At 40.6% G+C, this 20,253-nt stretch overlaps 1 long non-coding RNA gene across 1 annotated transcript; it reads right to left on the reverse strand.

Moving 5' to 3' along the window:
• Positions 1–15,290: 15,290 nt before the first annotated feature.
• Positions 15,291–16,685, reverse strand: LOC127658118 (uncharacterized). The gene is made up of 3 exons (XR_007972361.1): positions 16,302–16,685; positions 15,856–16,006; positions 15,291–15,476 (listed from the first exon to the last, which is right to left on the reverse strand). It is a non-coding gene; the product is annotated as an uncharacterized LOC127658118 (long non-coding RNA).
• Between the last annotated feature and the right edge of the window lie 3,568 nt (positions 16,686–20,253).

Consider the following 20,253-nt stretch of genomic DNA (forward strand, 5'->3'; position numbering starts at 1 on the left):
TTGTTCATAGATTGAGGCATTTGACATTGATTCCCATTGTTTTTTGAATGGAGACCTTGAATGGAAGACACCAGACTACACGAAAGACCTGCATTGTTGTCTGGTGAGAATGACGACAATGGCACTGTTTTAATCGCCCCAGCAGAGGACTTTGCCCTTGTTAACATTGATTCCATGCTATGCTTTAACTCTGCTAAACTGCTGATAAATAATGAAATGGCAGAGCCTCTGGGGGTTTTCCAGAGTAGCGCATGACAAGTTGACCTTCTCTTTCCATATTGAAAATAATGAACGCTTCGCCTACCTCCCCTGGGGATGTTCAAGCCATAAAAAAATCTGCGAATATCTTCAGATCCTACCTCTGAGAACTTCTTTAACTACAAAGTGTTCTCATCAAAAAAATCCTCCACGTGCAGCAATGACAGCTTTGCAGATCCTTGGCATTCTAGCTGTCAGTTTGTCCAGTTACTCGGGTGACATTTCACCTCACGCTTCCTTTAGCACTTGCCATAGATGTGGCTGTCTTGTCATTTCTCACACACCTTACAGTCTAGCTGATCCCACAAAAGCTCAATGAGGTTAAAATCTATAACACTGTTTTCCAATTATCTGTTGTCCATTGTCTGTGTTTCTTTGCCCATTCTAACCTTTTCTTTTAGATTTTCTAAAAGTGGCTTTTTCTTTGCAAGTCTTCCCATAATGCCTGCACCTGAGTCTTCTCTTTTCTGTTGTACATGAAACGGGTATTGAGCGGGTAGAATTCAATGAAGCTGTCAGCTGAGGACATGTGAGGTGTCTATTTCTCAAACCAGAGCCTCCGATGTACTTATCCTCTTGTTTAGTTGTACATCTGGCCTTCCAAATCTCTTTCTGTCCTTGTTAGAGCCAGTTGTCCTTTGTCTTTGAAGACTGTGGTGTACAACTTTGTATGAAATCTTCAGTTTTTTTTTTTTTTCAGGCATTGTATACCCTTCATTCCTCAAAGCAATGATTGACTGATGAGTTTCTAGAGAAAGTTTCTTTTTTTTTTTTTTTACCTAATATTGGTCATGCCAGTTTACTGCACACTGTGGCAACTAAAAAACAAACACAAAGACAATGTTAAGCTTTATTTAATGAACCAAATAACTTTCAGCATTGTTTGATATACAGAGAGAGAAAAAAGTATTTGATCCCCTGCTGATTTTGTACATTTGACCACTGACAAAGAAATGATCCGTCTATCATTTTAATGGTAGGTTAATTTGAACAGTGATAGACAGAATAACAACAACAAAATCCAGAAAAACACATGTCAAAAATGTTATAAATTGAATTGCATTTTAATGAGGGAAATAAGTATTCAACCCCCTCTCAATCAGAGATTTCTGTCTCCCAGGTGTCTTTTATACAGGTAACAAGCTGATATTAGAAGCACACTCTTAAAAGGAGTACTCCTAATCTCCGCTTGTTACCTGTATAAAAGACACCTGTTCACAGAAGCAACCAATCAATTAGATTCCAAACTCTCCACCATGGCCAAGACCAAAGAGCTGTCCAAGGATGTCAGGGACAAGATTGTAGATCTACACAAGGCTGGAATGAGCTACAAGACCATCGCCAAGCAGCTTGGTGAGAAGGTGACAACAGTTGGTGTGATTATTCGCAAATGGAAGAAACACAAAAGAACTGTCAGTCTCCCTCGGTCTGTAGCTCCATGCAAGATCTCATCACGTGGAGTTGAAATGATCATGAGAACGGTAAGGAATCAGCCCAGAACTACACTGGAGGATCTTGTCAATGATCTCAAGGCAGCTGGGACCATAGTCACCAAGAAAACAATTGGTAACACTACGCCGTGAAGGACTGAAATCCTGTGAATGAACATCTGAATGATTCTAAATCTGCATTATTCCAAACTTTTGGCTGCCTGTGAATGACAAGCTGTGAGATCCCATTAAGCCTAGTGTCCTGTCTTGTGCTCAATCAGTAATGTAAGTATTTGGTTTGAAATATTTGTGAAACAGGATGGATAAATCATATTTCATAGCTAATAAATGTAAAATTTTAGACTACGAAAAGGTGTAATGCTGCTTCTTGTAAAATTTTTACTTTTCCTCCTTGGAATAGTATTATTTGAAATGAAATGTCTTTTAGAACTGTGCAGCTGTGTCTCATTGATGTTTTGGCTACTACACCCATGGACTCTCTGTTCATGAAAAAATCCCTCTTCCCTTGTTTCTTAAAAAGCAAGGCTACAGTAAGGCACTTACAGTGGAAGTGAATGCGGCAAGCCCAAAAACTTTAAAATATACACTGTTTCAAAAGTATTGCCATGAGACTTAAAAATTATATGTGTTAACGTGATTTAAGTGTGATAAAATCGCTTACTAACCTTTTCTATGTAAAGTGATTCCAATATTACAACTAAGTTGTAAAGTTGTTATAATCATTACCAGCAACCCTGTAACATGGATAGAGCCCTCATTTTATCACACTAAAATTGTTAATACAGAAATTGTTTATGGTGGCTATACTGTATATAGTGTGAAACTGTGTATTTTACCATTTATGGACTGGCCCCATTTACTTCCATTTTAAATTCCTTGCCATAACAATGATTTCTCCTTTTTTTATTACATTTTTTTAAATAAACAAAGGTTGTCTTTTTTTGTGTGTGTGATGATCGACATCATGCCACAAATGCTGTCAATTGAGCTTACGTTGTATTGAACCCCTAAAAGAAAACCTTTAACATTTTTAGAATAAATAAAAAAAATTAAAAAACAGTATTTGCTAAATCACTTTTTGGGGCAATTTTTTTTAAAGTAAAGGCAAATATATGTTTTTTCACCAAGAGAAACATGCCCTCAAGATTGATGGATGCTTCAACCAATCCATGTGAGCAAACCACAAAAGCATACCACACTATGTTCGGTTTTCTGGGCTCAATCATTGATCATGTGAGTACTGCAAGCCATTTAATCTATGCTCAAGATTTTATTCGTAGTTGAGTGTGATTTTTTTTGTTGTTGTTTTTTGTTCTTTCTCAATGTTGTTTTCTCAGGCACATCATATGATGCTTAAATAGTGAAAGATAAGTTGCTATTTGAGAGACTCATTGGAACAAAGTTCCTAGAGCCATTGGATAAAAGCATCTTTTACAATGGTAAACACTCATAATAAATACACACTCATAATTACTTTAATTATATAAACTCAAAATGGCTTTTCAGCACAATACTCAGAGGATCACACAACAGGTTTGCTTTCCAGCAGTCACAATTCAACAGTGTTTATGTGTCTGGTATCTCTCTCTCCCTTTTTCTCTGGCGTGGTCCATTTTTATCGCTCTCCCCACTGCTTACTGCAATTATAAACACGTGTTAGACATTCTAAGGCTCAGGTGTGTGCACTCAACCACTTTCTCTCTCTCGACCATGAACGCTCGACCATGCCCCTGCCGCCACAAGTCATTATTGTTTTAGCAGAAATCTTGGTCTTACAGATATTTTTCATCAGTCCATTATCCTAGAATATTTTTTTTTGTATCTACATCCCTCATTTCATCTGATGCTGACTGCTTTATTAGAAATATCTTAGTCTCAGATCACGCCATGGTGAGGTGTTGCCACATACGGTGAAAAATAAATAATATAGTTGGCGCTTTAATGTTTCCCTTTTGCTAAATCCTGAATTCTAACAAATGTTAAAGGCTGAAATAAATATTTATATAGAGACCAACTGGTCCTCAGTATCCTTTGTGGGCGTGGCTTGTCAGGCACTTAAGGTGGTTCTTAGGGGTCGGATCATACAGTATGCCTCATTTATAAAAAAATCCAAAGCATGAGAACTTGTGGAGTTGGAAGGGAATATTAAAAGTGCAGAGGCAGAGCAGAAGTGACAAATGTTGTCTGATGGCCTCAGAGAATTGACCTGATTGAAATACAGATATAAAACTATTTTGTCACGGAAGGTGGAGTTTTAGCTTTCCAGGGCAAGACAGTCATACTTTGAGTCAGGGGACAAAGCAGGGGAAGCTTTTGGCTAGATATATTAAGCAGAGAGAGTCTTTTTCTACCTCAGTGAAATCTGCTGTTGGTGAAATTTTTACCTCAGCCATTGATATTAATAATACTTTTAAATAATTATTGATCTCTATAGTTCCATGACTTTGTCTTCTGATTAAGATAATAGATCCTTTGTGGAACCATTAGAACTCCTTAAACTGACGAATGAGCAAACATTCTGATTCTGAGATAACTTTGGAGGAGCTTGGCCAGACGGTTTTGCCACTGAGTTTTTTAGATATTATGCTACACAATTGGCTCCACTCTTGCTAGAAATTTATATGGAATAATTAAAGAATGGAAAGCTTCTGCCAACCATGACGCAAGCCTGGATCTGATTCTTAAAAAGGACAAAGATCCAAGCGAGAGTATGATTTACCGTCCAATTTCCCTGATCCAGCTAGACGTTAAAATATTGTCAAAAATACTGGCTAACCGATTAAGCAAAGTTATGACATCTCTTATACATATAGATCAGGTGGCGTTTATTGAGGGCTATATCTCTTCTGATAACATTAAGCGTTTCATTAATTTCATGTTTCATTAATCTCGCTTGATGCCGAAAAAGCTTTGGATATGGTAGAATGGGATTATCATTTTATGATTTTGGAAATGTATGGATTCGGGTATACTTTTATTGGGTGGATTAAATTACTTTATAGACACCCGGTGGCAGCTGTACAAGCAAATGTATTAATTTCTGATTATTTTACTCTGGATAGGGGCACTCTTTCCACATTATTGTTCTGCCTTGCCCTAGAACCATTAGCAGCCGCGATAAAACGGGAAGATGATCGCGACTAGATCTAAGATATTCCTAACAATGTATATGTAAAATATGTATAATGTAAAAATGTATATATAAAGAAAGGGTGTCATCGTACCACAATTTCTAGAATTCTGGTAGGTCAACTACTTCAAACATTTTAACATATTACAAATATGGACTGTTTCTGTCTTTGTGCAAACAATAATTATAACCACAACATGAATCAAGGTCCAATCCTTGGTTGAAACAAACTTATGGTCAGATATCAGAGGTTAGTTATCAGTTATGGCTACTCCTTATTCCTTTACATCAAAGCGGTACCAAGGAGAGCAATTAGAATCCTTTGAAGTTGTTTTGAACTATGGCAAAGTCACATTTGAGAGGGCACAATAACCGTAAATAATGCAGAGACATATGTTATTTAGACAATCAATGTGTAGGTGTTATCTTCTCATCAGGAATAGAGGCCTCCTCCTAAACCTTCCTGGAATGCTGGGCCTCACTATCTGTGGAACATTAGGACAGAGCACTGGTTCCCCTTCTGTCGCTCTCTCCACGTTGTGTCAGAGAAGTGACACTAGGGGTCTCTCTTGAGCGCCGATATTCACCTCTGAACTATGAAAAAAGGGCAATGAGAGTTGGCAGCAAGCATTTGCATGTCCCGCCCCCGGACATACGGATATTTAAGCGGCGCAAATACGGGAGTTCATTCAGAAAATTTCTTCGGAGCCGATGGTCGTGTCTGCAATTGCTGCGTGTTACACACCGAGTTCCTGTCATTCCTCTGCTGCATGCTTTTGGACTCTACGGCGCACAACAGCGGCTTTCTCCTGTTTGCACGGCTGTGCATTTCCTACCCCTGAGCGCTTCGACAGTGCAGATTATAAAGATCTCTCACGAGTTCTTTCCTTTCATAAAAGAGTGATTTTATTTAAAAGAGTAATTTCCTCTAAAAGAGCAAAACACAGCAGCGTTGAACGTCCTTTTAAGGACGCGTCTTTTTAAGATGCCTTTCCGCCCCTGTGTTCCTGGATGCGGTAGAGTACTCTCCGCTTCCGACGGCCACAGGCGTTGTCTCGTGTGTCTTGGTAGCGATCACACCGAGGCTGCGTTTGTGGATGGTTCATGTTCTCACTGCGAGAACATGACCATGACAACGTTGCGGTGGCTTACAACTGTAAGCAAGCCACTCCAGCCGCCCCCCGCATCGCTCCCTCTTCCCACGGGATTGAGGACGATGCGGCTGGCGATGGAGGCGATTCGGGGATGGTAGCGGGTGCAGCTCCGCCAGGTACGCCCCCTCGGACCACCCGCGCCCCAACACGCTCGTTGAATCCCGTCCCCGCTCGAGGTGGCGGCGACTCACCTCACAGCCAGTCTGCCTACCCTCTTGCGATGGAAGCAGACGAGTTCGCCGCGGCATCGGAGGGCGTGGTATCTGATGCGGAGGACTCCTCTGGGCTGCCGCCTTCGGGCTTGCACGCCCAGGAAGAGGCCGACGCACAGATGTCCGATATGCTTTCCCGGGCAGCCAACAGCGTGGGCTTGGATTGGAACCCTCCATCCTCCCCACAGCCATCACGTCTGGACGACTGGTTCCTGGGTGCCCCCCCCCCCGGTCCCATTCTTCCCGGAGGTGCATGATGAGCTGACGTCTTCGTGGAGAGTACCCCTCTCCACTCGTCGCACCGCCACTTGCTCATCCGCTCTCGCCACCCTCGACGGCGGAAAGTGCCACGGGTACATGGCGATTCCCCAGGTGGATAGGGCTGTTGCGCTCCCTCTATCACAGAAGATGTTGTTCTGTATGTTTTCCTTGTGCGAAAGGCACATCCCACTATCAGATCAGCATGAGAGCTGCATTCACTGTCTGGGCCACTCCCATGTAGTCTGTTCTCATGGAGACAGACTGTGCTCACTGTGAGGGCATGAGTCTCGAGATGCTCCGCTCACGAATCGCCCTCGTTCTGAGGGATGATTCAGCCTCCCGCGCCCTCCCACCCAGAAGAGGCTTCTGTGACACCCAAGGGATCACACGAGGAGCCACAGTGGGGCCATGAGGTCGAGCAGGATGAAATTGAGGTGGTCCCTGTACCATCACACACCCCGCGAGCCCCTCGATCTCCCTGTAATATGCCTATTCCGATACATTCTGTGCGTGACGCATAGGCTCATCTCATTCGGCGGTTGACGCTGGGGATGATAAGGATGCCATGTCTCTCACTGAATCAGGCGAATGGCCAGTGGATGACCGTCCCTTCCCCCAGGGAGGACAAGGAGTGTGTATGCACCACTGACAAGGAGATGCTTCGAGTCCTTTCAAGGGCAGTCGAAGAGCTCGATATCGAGTGGTCTCCTCCAGAGGAGACACAATCTCCCTGAAAGAGGCGGTAGTAGCACATCTCTGCACGGCGAGTAGCAGGGCGTGGAACTCATCTTTCTAAGTTGTGTCATCTAATGTCCACACTAACTGGAAGAGCATACTCTTTGGTGGGCCAAACTACTTTAGCACTCCACGCGATGATGGTGCTCCAAATCTTCCAAGATTTTCCAAGCTCCTCAAACAAATGGACGAGCAAGGCTATGATCCAGAGACGTTCAGTGCTGCGAGCCACGAAAATCACTGCACAGGCCATTGGCAAGTCAATGAGCAGCCTGTTTTTGGATTTTTACATATGGCTGACTCTCACGGAAATGCATGATGCAACGGTGTCTCCACCTGGCCTTTTCGGAGGCTCTGTGATTAGAATTGCTGAGCACTATGTCACGGCTCAGCAACACTCAGCAACAGGCTACGAGACATTTTATGCCAAAAAGGAGCAGTACTTCATCAAAACCGGCTCACTCCCGCTTTGTCTCGGTCCAGCACCTGACTAAAAACCCCACCCCAGTTGCCTATATGCCGCCGAGCCGCTGGTAAAGCCACAGAAGCCATGGCCCAAACGAAGGTAGCCACCTCAGCGCAAGCCCTTCGCCAACGGGACCCCCTACCCACGAAGCAAAGTGTTCCTGACACATAATACTATTCCCCTCTTTCCTACTGCTGTTTGTCGGGAAAGGAATATTGTTATTCAAATTGTTGTTCAATATGATGTTTTGTGTGTCTCACATTAATCACATGCAATAAAGTTTGCACATTATGCACAATTGCTTCCCAGTGGTGAGCGGCACATTAGATCATGTATGAACTTCCAAAAAGTACAGCACTCACATGAGACACTCACACTTTTTCAATAAAGTACTTTCCCACTTCAAGCCCACATATTTTGCACAACAACTTCCCAATGGAGAGCAGCACATTATGTCTTGTAATGAATTACAAAGATTACAAAACGATCAACAGGGCTCATTGCACATGAACGAGACGCTCACACTTTTTCAATAAAGAGCTTTCCTTCTTTAAAGCCTCACATTATGCACAACCACTTCCCAATGGTGAGCGGCACATTATATCATGTTATAAACATCCCAAAATGCCTTCTGTCACATTACGCGTGGCGAGCTCTTATGCTGAGTTTACACTACGATTGTAAGCCTGATTTTCACTCGCAACCAGTATTGTGGAGATCGCCAACAAAAGCCTAAAATCGTGGGTAAATCCAATAACATCCAACTGCGGCCACAAATGGGTGTTCTCGTGCTGGTGGGGGTTCCCGTTTTCGCAGACTGAAACGCCCCCTTCTTCTTCGCCTCTTCTGCTGAACTGCAAACTGTCAACATCCGGGTTAATATAACAACATTCTCCAGTTATTCGGGATAATGTAACAACATTCGCTAGTTAGTTTTTCTCAAACAGAAGTTTCAAAATAAGATCAGTAGTCTGTAATGTTGCGGTTAGCATAAAACTAACGTTAGCAAGCAAAGCCATCTACAGAACGTTAGTCCAATTACATCTTAATAAAATTACATTTACGTGTAGGACAAGTTTATATCTCAGTCCTAACTTTAAGCATAGGCAGACGTCAGCTAGCATCTAACTAGATGACTAAACCAGCTTTTGAGCGGCTTGATTAGGTTTAATTTACTGTTATTACAACACAATCATTTTTGGGAGGCTCCATAGTAGCTAATTATGAGAATGTTGTGGTTGTGCAGTACATGTTCATTATCTTCTACGAGTTGAGGACACAGCTCTCTCTATGGCCCTCCCCTAGATACAAGTTAGTTGCTTCAAATAAAGGAACCCTTTGAGATCCAGTCCGAAAACAATACAGTTGTCTAAGAATATGTCTGAATTTAATAGGCTAATGAATAGATTAAAATAACACTTGGGACATTGTGCAGTTCCAGTCCAGTTACCAGACGCACTTCATGATGGCTCAAGGATTCACTTACTCTTCCCACAGTCACTTTAGATGTTTTCAAAAAAGACACAAAATACAGTAATTTCTCTTGAACAATTTACTTTTGAACATTGTAGTACGTAAAGTATAAAACAGATTTATTGGCATGCAAAAATGAAAGGGATTACACAATAAAACATGTCACAAATAAAAAAAAAAAAGGAGTAATAAAAGTGTTGACGACGTTGTTCTAACCACACGGACTCAGAGAACAACACTATGGTAAGCAGACATCTTCAATCAGAAGATGGCTTATGGCTTCTGCCATAAGCCATGTGCCTCAGCACCAGGCGTGCGCTCGGCCAATTTCTTCTTTTGGAAAAGCCTTTGAGGCGTAGTGCAAGGCCACTGCCACGACCTGCAATCTTATAAATTTTTCGAACAGTTATATGCATCAGACTGTCTTTAAGTTTGAGGTCCCCTGCCAAACTCTCATTAATATAAACGGAGGGGTGGAATGGCTTTGCGAGTTCCTGGAAAGTTTTAGAAACTCTGTTGAACACGCCAAGCATAGCCATGTCTAAACTCAGCGTCTCTTCAATAATACGCTGAAGGACTACAGGTGGTAGGAATGGACTGTCCTCTGTTGAAATGGGTGTGCCTGATGGACAGCTTAGGGATTGGAAGGGGTGGCTGATATGGGGAGATGGAGAGGGTGAGATGGGTGTGTCAGCTAGTCCTGCAGGGCTAGAGAAAGAAATGAGAGATCAGTATATTGGCTACCATCTTAATGAGCACCAAATATAATTAAATAGCAAAATATGGACGCAGTATGTAACACCTTTCAAGCGTAAAGGTCTCCAGCAGTTGCCCACACCACCACCTCCTGATAGAGAGCATGTCCACCTGAAAGTAAAGTTATGCTTTAAATGTCTTCATAGCCTGATACAAATCCATGTTACAGTACTGTTTACTCATTGATGGGAACTATGGCAGTGTACATTTTTACAGATGTAGCCATCTCCTCCAGTGAGTACAGTACCTGCAGACAAAGTTAAGTGTATGGCCTATTGGTGCACGTTAACTGTAGCCTCCAGATTGGACTAAATTATTAAAAGCCTTATATTTCACACTACAAATCACCTCAATGAAATCATATGGCTTTTGGAGGGTAGAATACATTGCATACTGAAATGAACATACAAATGTGTTAGTTGTTCTGCAAACTAGTAATCTGTTATCACTTCTGAAAATATTGCATCTCACCATCAGCATAAACACCCCACAGCTGTTGCTCTGATGCTGGGGAGATGCGTCCTGTGATGGTAAAAAGGGTGTGTGATTTATTATCAATGATTCTTATTATATGATGCCTACTGATATCTACATTCATTTTGTAGCTTTAATCATACAAAAAGTGTGACACCATTTAGCAGCAACTAGGGTCCATCTGCGTCACTTTATCAAATCATAATTTAAAAAAAAAAAAATTTTTTAAAATCAAGAGGCCTACCTATGTACGCTACTCTACTAAATGCAATGAATCGTGCTACAGCCACACATTTTACCTCGTCAGCCAAGTAAAATGACTTCCATGGTCCATTGGACACAGCATGTGCCAGGTTACTGAAAAGGTTTGGAAGACGTGTTAGTTGCAATTCATGTCTTTCAAATGTAACATTGAACCCCATTTAGGAATTGCTGAATCTCTACCATGACTTGATACCCACCTTGAGCCCTAAGAGCATAGTTTAAAAATGGAACTACACCTTCCCATGCTAAAAAGTGACCTGGGAGTAGCAGCAATTCCTAGTAGGGACTTGGAACATATGAACAGGAACAATAAATGCAGAACGAAACAAAAAGGAAGTATAGTCCAAAACAGAACTACCATACTTCCAAAAAACATAAAACATGATCATACTTTATCTAAGTTCTTGGGTTCTCAAAGCAGTATTTGGGAGGTCTAAATAAACAAATTCTAAAGTAAAGATGCAGATGAGGTTTCTAGTGAACCAATGAATAACCACTTTAAGGGTGTAAACATGGAAATTGCTTTGAATAGAAAAATAGTTACTGCTGCAAGACCCAGAGTTAGATATGAACATAGGGAACCAGTAGTCAGCTTTCTATGAAAAACCTGAAGATTTCTAGGTAGCGGCCATCTCTAAAGCCACTGGGGTGTCTTGAATCAAAATATTGCATAATCCTCAGTCTTGGTTTGAGAACCTGTTAAGAGTTTTATTTCATGGAATGGCAAGATAAGGGTTGGTTAAAGACCCAAATCTTACTTCAAACAAAATTACAGTTATAGTAAATAGTAGGGCTGTGTATTGGCAAGAATCTGATATGATTCTGATATGATACGTATCACGATACAATATATTGCAATATATTTCGATACTGTGCATAAGGCGATATATTGGGATTTTTTTTAAAGTAGGACTATCATTTTAGAAAAAGTAATATTTAAAAAAAAGAAATGATGTGCATAAAAGTCAAACAAGTTTACTTTAAGTAAACAATTCAGTACACAGAAAATCAAACTGCCAGTTTGGGATTGTGTTTCACAGGTTCTTAGTGAGCAAATTTCCATTGTTTGCATTTGCACCATATAACGGAAACCTTCGTTTTTAACCACACTGAGCGGGCCATGTCTTTACAAATGAAATAAACAACAGAGTGGGTTATTTTAGTTGCACGAGTTGAAGTCGTTGGTATTTGTGCGTTTAAACTTGAGCAAGGGTGAGTTGTGAGTAGGGATGGGAATTGATAAGATTTTATCAATATCAATGCCACTGACGATTCTGCTTATCGATCCGATTCTTTAACGATTCTCTTATCGATTCCTGATAGCACTGTGTGGAAAAAAGTAGTCATATATGCTTTTTCGGGAAAAAAACCCAAGTTGTTTTATTTTTTTTAAAGCTTACACTTGAGTAAGAAAACTGTACTTTATGTAATTTATGTAATAAATGAAACCTTATTGTAAAGGGTTACCGATTAGTTATACACCGATTCAGACGTCTCGTGAGTTCAGTGTTGGAAAGATCAGTTGTTTTAACCATTCATTAAAACAAATCGGTTCACGGGAGTCATTAGTTCGCGAACTGGATGTGTCATTATCGGACGTGTGCGCGTTTGTGTGATTATCCCGGCGGTTAGGACATCCCACAAGATTTGTGTCATCACAAAACATTTTATCACTGGATAGTTTTTTTTTCCATTTATTTAAAGTGTGGTTTATGTCAGCTGAATGTGCGGAACGCTTTTCAGAGAAAATAAGGCAACGTATTTCAGCACAATTCACACCCAGCGGGTAATTCAGAATAAAAATCTCTGAATGCTCCACATGAAACTTTAGTCTTCCGACCCATCGTGTCGATTTATTTTGATTAATATGTGCGAGGAAGAGAGAGCAAGACAGCGCTTAAAGGTGCGTACACACTGCCAGCGACATCGCGCGCAACAGCGACTCAATACCATTCATTTTCAATGCGAGCACAGCGACTTCCGGCGACACGAGCTATCGCGACCGTTGGCGCTAGATGTGGGCGTGTCCAGCGACGCGACAAAGTCCAAGTACAGCTCGCTGCAGCCTGCGGTGGATATCCAACCCGGCCCACATCCAAGTGTGACGTCAGAAGCCACACCCATCCAAGTGTGACGTCAGAAGCCTCGCCCATGTCCAAATACGCCACGTGACTCGATTTGTTGTACGCATGCGCAAAATGGCGCTGCTTCCGGTCGGAAATATGTTTACGGTTGTTGGTTTATAATTAAGATGAGGTTATTTGTGTAGAGGTGTGACGCTACAGATTATTGGTGCAGTTAAATTGTGACGCTTTGGCAGGCTTGGAATGGTCTAAATCACAATCACTCCCTTAACAGCTGTATTAGACAATACGTTACCTCTCCATTGCTCACTGGTTTTGTAAGTTAATGACATGGTAGTACAAGTAAACAATGTACCTTAAAACGATATTTTTGTATTTCTCTTGTATTTCTGTTACACAAATGGTAATCAATAATCATGGTTTTGCTATAATAAACGTATCACGGGAGCATCTATACTTAAACTAAAACGAATTTTTGTCACTTTCTTAATTATATGGGATCCAAACTGCACTTATAGTTACCCTTCTAAATAAAAAAATAAATGTAAACTTTTTTTACATTTCTTTCTATGTGGTTATAGAAATATTGCATTTTTACAACCAAATTAAGAATTCACTTATTAGTTAATGCCTGTTATAGCAAATGACTTTGAAATCAAATAATAGAACAGCAGAATGGAATTTATGTAAACCTTAAATTAAAGAACCAATATGGTATCTAATACTACATATGTATTAGAATATTGTGAAAAAGTTCATTTCAGTAATTCAACTAAAAGCTGATACTAATATATAATATAGACTCATTACATGCAAAGTGAGATATTTCAAGCCTTTATGTGTTATAAATTTGATGATTATGGCTTACAGCTATGTTGAATTACTGAAATAAATGAAGTTTTGCACAATATTCTAATACATATGTAGTATCTGCCATGCAGTATACCTTAATTCAAGTCTGACTACGCCACCCACTGATGATGGGCAGGAGGAACCACAAATCTTCCTGTGAATGTAGTGTGGCTAATAATATGTTTATCCCCGTAAAGGGACAGTCAAGAAGAGGCAGATATAAAAATTTATTCCAAATTTATTATACATTTTAGTGCAAAAAGACGTAGAATAGTTATTAAAGCGGATCTTAAAAAGACTGGAATAAATGACTGGTGGATTTTCCTCAATCTAGGAAGGTCGGATCAGCCAATGCAAAACCCCTGCTCAGGAGGCCCCTGGGGAGACAGAAACAGGAGACAGCAACCCAGCACCAGTCGAAGCATGCAACACAGCAAGCTCTACACACTTAAGATCTTTAGATACCACTACAAAATATCACACCATGTTGTAGTTATAAGTACACACCAATACAGTGTCTCTCCCAATGTGGTCCCCTAAAGAGAAGGGGCAAAGCATCAGTATGGATCCGGCCTTGTACAAGGATAACCTACACAGAAAACATAGTTAGGGAGGAGAACCACCAGCATAAATGGCAACACTTAGTCAAGAAAAATAAAATAAAAATGCTACTATAAATGTGGCACATGAGTGACAAAATTAACCAAACAACAACAAAAAAAAAAATCCCTTTTCAAAAGAAACCAAGCATGTTAGTTACCAACCTCATTAAAAAGCATAGCATAGTCAACTCAAACATAAGTAAAAATATAGGCCTACCTTTCCAGCATGCTCAACTGTCCCACAGCGCATTAACACATGCAGAGAAAAGGTGAATGTTCCATTGCTACAGACAGAGAAAGTCATTAAAACTTGTTTCAAATGCAAGTATAAAACATTCAATGGAAAATGTACATATTGAGGCATTTACCAGTGCAGCCCAGCAGCTCGAGTCACACTGGGGGTGATCGCATAAAGTTATGCGTTTAACATATCAAAATATCATCATAGTTCAAAATATCTTGGTCACAAATTAATTTTTTAATTTAATATTTTATTCTCTCTGGCGTGCCAAACATCTCTCCTTCTTGTCCTTTCCAAACCACCTATCATCAACCATGGTCTGTAAACCTTGCTCTGTCAGTAAGGAAATCTCCCTTCCGGCTGGTGGGCAGTATGCAAGTGATCGAAGGTGATGGCACTCATAGGAAAGGATGTTTGATCTTTCTGCAAATTCTGTATTAATTCTGCAGATATCAAGTTCACATGTTGTTCTTTGTTCTGAGCCCCACGTCTTTCTGATGATGTGTATTGGAGTGTTGGGTGCTGAAAATGCTTTGGCTACTGCATAGACACCATTTCTATAATCCACACACTGTGATTTAAGGTGGTTCAGAGCGCTAATGTCCGTTTCTATTGGTGTATGTCGTCTCAGAATGTGTAGCCTTACATTTCGTCTGTTAAGTAACAGTCCACAATGAGGACACATGACTGTGTTTGTTTTCTTTTGAATTTTTGGTGGGGGTGGTGCAAAGGAGCCAGGATCAGAGGTAAGGGAGTTAGAAACTAAAGAAATCACTCTCTTTCTTTGTATTTGTGGGGGTGGGAATGGTACAAAGGAGCCAGGATCAGAGGAAAGGGGGTAGAGACTGGAGCCTTGGTAACTACAGTAGCTGGGGACAGGGTGTCGGGCATGCAGCTACAGAGAGAGCTGGAGATAGGGTAGGTGCTGCAAGTACTTCTGTCTTAGAGCATTTGGAGACATGGCTTATGTATTGTTCCTTGCGTATTACTGTCTGGCTGCAGTACAGACAGTGAAAATGGGCTGTGGTCCTGCACAGTTTGTTGCATTTTGAGATGAAGTAACCTGCAAAATTATAGCAACTAAGTTATCAACAGTGCAGAGTGAACACAGTAAGTTTAACAAAACACAGAAATAGATAAATAAACGTAACAACATTGTCATCACTTCAGTGTAGGGCTATGTGATTTTTACGTTGACTAGTTAAACATTTAAAGAAATCGAAAAGGAATCGGTCAATCATTCTGAAAAGGAAAAATCAAGATTTTATTTTTTTGCCATATTAGCTCTGCCCTACTTCAGTGTAGTTTATACTTCAAGAAACTACAGCTCATCTTGTTTGTCTTCGTTTTGAGATGCAAGTACATATTTAGATTATACAAACATATTTGTGATTTAAAACCACAAAAATGTATCAATATCTAGAGAAATGCTCCCACCATACCTCCATGCTCCACTGCATGACTTATATGGTTCTCAAGATGAATAGAAAATGAGAATTTCTCTTTAGTCATAAAACTGCAGCAGGGACATTCAAACCACCCATCCAGGCAGTATTGATCTGCAACAGGCTTGAACTGAAAATGTGTAGGATGCTGTAAAAACATGACAATGACAATAATTATGTGATCTTTCCATTAATATAGAATAGATAGAAGGATACATAGATAATTTGCCACATACACAGAGTTATCAAGTAAGATGTAGTGAAATGATTCGGTTGCTCAACCAAGTTACTTTGCAAGGTTTGTAAGTGATAAGTGTTCAGACCAAAAAGTTTTAACCTAACTATCGTTAAGTTGTTAATTCCATTTCAGACAAACCTTTGGCCCGACAGTTAACAGTACGCTAACTTGATTAGGATACAAACCAAAGTTTATTTTTACTTACCGACATGGCAAACAATCACTTGCTTTCAAAATTGTAGTACTCCTGAAAAGAAGTATAATATAGTTAGGAAAGACTGCTGATGTGATGGCTGGCTTGCCGTCACTGTATTTACTATGAATCAATAATAAAACTTATTCATATTACAACAGTTTATCATCACATTACATTATCTAAACATGTATAACTTCTTTGCATAGCAATGACTGAACAACTTCAAACTTTTTCAATATGCAGTATTTACAACTGACAGAGTGACAATCAAATCTCATATTCTTTACAAGCAGAATAAGATTTACAGGACGTAACGTCACACATAAGCACTGAAATAATATATTTTTCATATTTACCCTTAATCCAAATAACAACATGAAATTGGTGATATAATAATGCAGTTAGTATAGTATAATAGTAATAGTATACAAAACAAAATTCTCAGTTGAGAATCTAACGTAGTTACTGATACTGAAATTCACTCAGCCAAATGTAACACACAACTCAGTTACATCACAGGGGAGTTAAATGACCAAATATGTAAGTTGAAGATAATTCATAGCTCTAAAACAACATCATCAAACCTTATTGATTCGAATTACATCGATATTTTGACAATTTATTACATATCGCGGGCTTTCGCGCTAATTGCGGAGCAGGCATGCTAGTCAAGTGATCAGCCGCACCGCACTGACCTCATTACAAACTATTATTAAAGTGATAAGAGCTGCTTTCAACAGGTAACATCTCATTCTCATACAACTCATTCGTATTATGTTGAACAGTGTTTATACTAAAACCGCAAGTGTGTTTTGTGCATTTTGTTTCGCAGTTACCTTCGTCTTCTCGTCTTCTCTTCTCGATGCTTCTTCGTTAATGAGAATGTGTCCAATTTGGGCATGGGCGTGGTGGCTTCTGACGTCACACTTGGATGTGGGCCGGGTTGGATGTCCACCGCAGGATGCAGCGAGAGGCTACTCACAAAGTTGAGAAAAGTTCAACTTTGGAGCGACTAACGGAAGCGACAGCCAATAGGAGAGACGACGGGAGAGCTCACGTGATCCTTCTCTCTCTCTCTCTGCGTGGAAAGGTGTATCTGAGATCGCGGGGATTTTATGGACACAGACAGACCGGCATTTGCATTTTCGCTGCAGATAAACAGCCACTCTGGCAAACAGCACGACTTGTTTCTCATTCATCTTTGATATAAAGCATTTTATGTACTGATTCCATTTATATTTAGTCTTTTCCCTACAAAATGTTTGTTTTTAGTGGCAAGAAAAGAGATTCGCTGTCAACAGCAATGGAATGACATCCGTGAATGTCATTTATAAACTTTACTAGGCAACCAGTAGTGGGAACACCCACTAGCGACTTCACCGCCAGCCACTGGCGACTTGCAGCGACAAAGTCGCTGGCAGTGTGTACGCAGCTTTAGTTTTGAGACGGTATACTTTCGCCTGGCTCCGCAGAGAGAGAGTGCCCGCGCGACCGGGCCTCCGTATGAGTACCGCATGAAATGTACCAACAAAGCATGAATGAGGATTCAATAATAACAGCACAGTATTTCAGATAGAAAAAAAGCCAAGTCAAAGTGGGTTTACTCACACACAATGTCCAGTGCCCAGGCTGCCAGGCAGGGAGAAGTACCACATCTTTGGATGCAAAGTCACACTGAGGAAAATAAAAAGAGTTCAAAGAGGAACTTGAACATGAGGTTAAAGCTGAGGTACAAGTTCTGTTACATTACTACTCACAATCATTTTAGCAATTGGAGAAGCCTCATATGGAGGAAGCCAGGTGACCACCACATAGGCATCCACAGCCACGGTTGCAATGCCCTTTATTTGAAAACAGATGCATAACACTTCGTGTAGGCAACAAAAGTATACTGTCAGGAAACATGAATACACAGATTATGTTAAATGTAATAAATGTAACTTACATGTGCATTTGCAGCCTTGACGATAATGTTGAAACAACAATTTGCAATCTAAAAAAAACAATGATTAATTAGTAAGACAATTAATAAGCTCACACCATAGGAAATACAGTTAAACACTTGGTTCAGATTTACCGTTGCTTCAACATCTCGTTCTAGGCCCAGAGTCCAAAAGTCAGACCTTGTGAGGATCGAGTTGTTGGCTTGAACAATTTCCTCCTTAGGGTCACCCTTAATATCCAGTACATAGTCCAGCTATGGAGAAATATACAGAACATTATGAATGCATGCATATTTAAAATGTCTAATTCACAAAAACTAATCTCAAACTTACTAATTCACAGAGTCTTGCGTTTGGTTCTCGTTTCCAATCAGCAACTGTAAAGTTGGGATTAGTACGGTCAACAGCTGAGGAGAGCGACTGTAACCTTGAACCTAAATCAAAATAAAGAGATGAGACAAAAATGAGAGGAAATGTGTTATTGGATAAATATACACAATCACTAATACTATGCATACAATATAGAAGATTTCCTTACGTTTAGAGGGTGGTGAAAGATCTGGGTCTGAGCTAAACCCCATTTCTGCTGGCTGAGAGGAGGCGGCAACAACTGGATCTGGGCTAAGCTCTACTGGTTGAGAGTAGGCAGCAACAACTGGGTCGGGGCTAAGCCCTGTTGGCTGAGAGGCACAGAATTCTGCCTGACCATGCTCATTGAGACACAGCTGAATTTCAGGAGTCACAAGCTTCTTTAATTCCTCCTTGATCTTCTTGTTCTTCCGCTGATTGTAATTGTGAATAACATTACGCATCATGAAAACATGAGCAGATGGCGAGAGCATGTTCATGTAATAGTTGTTTTTTTTCATGGTTGAGAAGAGTTGTTCTGCAACCTGGCTGTTAATTCTCCCTGCCAGTACAGGTACCATCTTTATCCTCCGGAGGATATCTTTCGGGTCTTTAGTGTTTCCCTCATGGAATGTGTCATAGAGACAATAGTGGTCTGCTGACCCAGTCAATGGATGGCCACCCGGGTCCGGCACAGTTTTCCTAGTGTTAAGCCATGGTAAATTGACCATACCACCATTGGATGCGTACTGCAAGTTTTCATGGCTGGGGTCCAACAACCTACCCTCATGAGGGCTGAAAGGTATCGTCTCAGGCTCTCTAAGGTTAGCATGCACTGCCAGACCTCTTGCAAAGTCATATATGCATATGTTGGGCATGTGTTTCCAAGATAACAATAAATCAGTAAAGTCCCTAGGACTTTCTGCCCTAATGTTAAATTTCAGCGAGACAACCTGTCCACAGGGGCACATAACAACAGCCCAGCCACCTGAGGAGAACAAGTGTTCAAGGAAGTCAAACTAAATTACCAGCAGTAAACCTGAGGGACGTTGTTTTGTCAAGCGCTGTCATGACGATCTCACAGGAGTTTTTTTCTGAATGAGAGCGGCTGACGCTCATAATTCATATTAAAGGTATCGACTCATTTTTTGATTACATAACTCCAGACACAAATTAAGACATAACTGTCACTATAAGTTTCTCAGAATACAATAGTGGTCAAATACTGAACCTTGAGTTGACTCTTATATCTTTTAATGATGTATAGTTTGTCAAGGTAATAACATTAAATCTGATAGTAACTTTGAACTATTTAAAAAAAAAAAACACTTCAGTGCGCCGACGCTCTGGCAACGGTTAACAGGTTAAAGGCTTTTTGTGTACAGTTTGACCACCGTTTCTATACTATATCTGTAAAAGACTATTTTAGACAAAGATACCTACCACCAAAACGAGGCAACGCGCCCACCAACGTTATCTGTGTCACCATAACGAAGCAGCGTACGTGGCTGCTACTTCATGCCTCTTAGTATCTAGCTAACACGTTAACATCCAACTTAACAATGTAACGTTACTGTGCTAATGTTAACTTGGTCTTCGCTGCAAACTCTAGCTTCTAGCTACAAACAGTCGTATACGTTGCGTGAGCTGCGGAGCTGTGTGTGTGTGTG

Source organism: Xyrauchen texanus, chromosome 17, assembly GCF_025860055.1.
Source record: "Xyrauchen texanus isolate HMW12.3.18 chromosome 17, RBS_HiC_50CHRs, whole genome shotgun sequence".
Lineage (NCBI taxonomy): Eukaryota > Metazoa > Chordata > Actinopteri > Cypriniformes > Catostomidae > Xyrauchen > Xyrauchen texanus.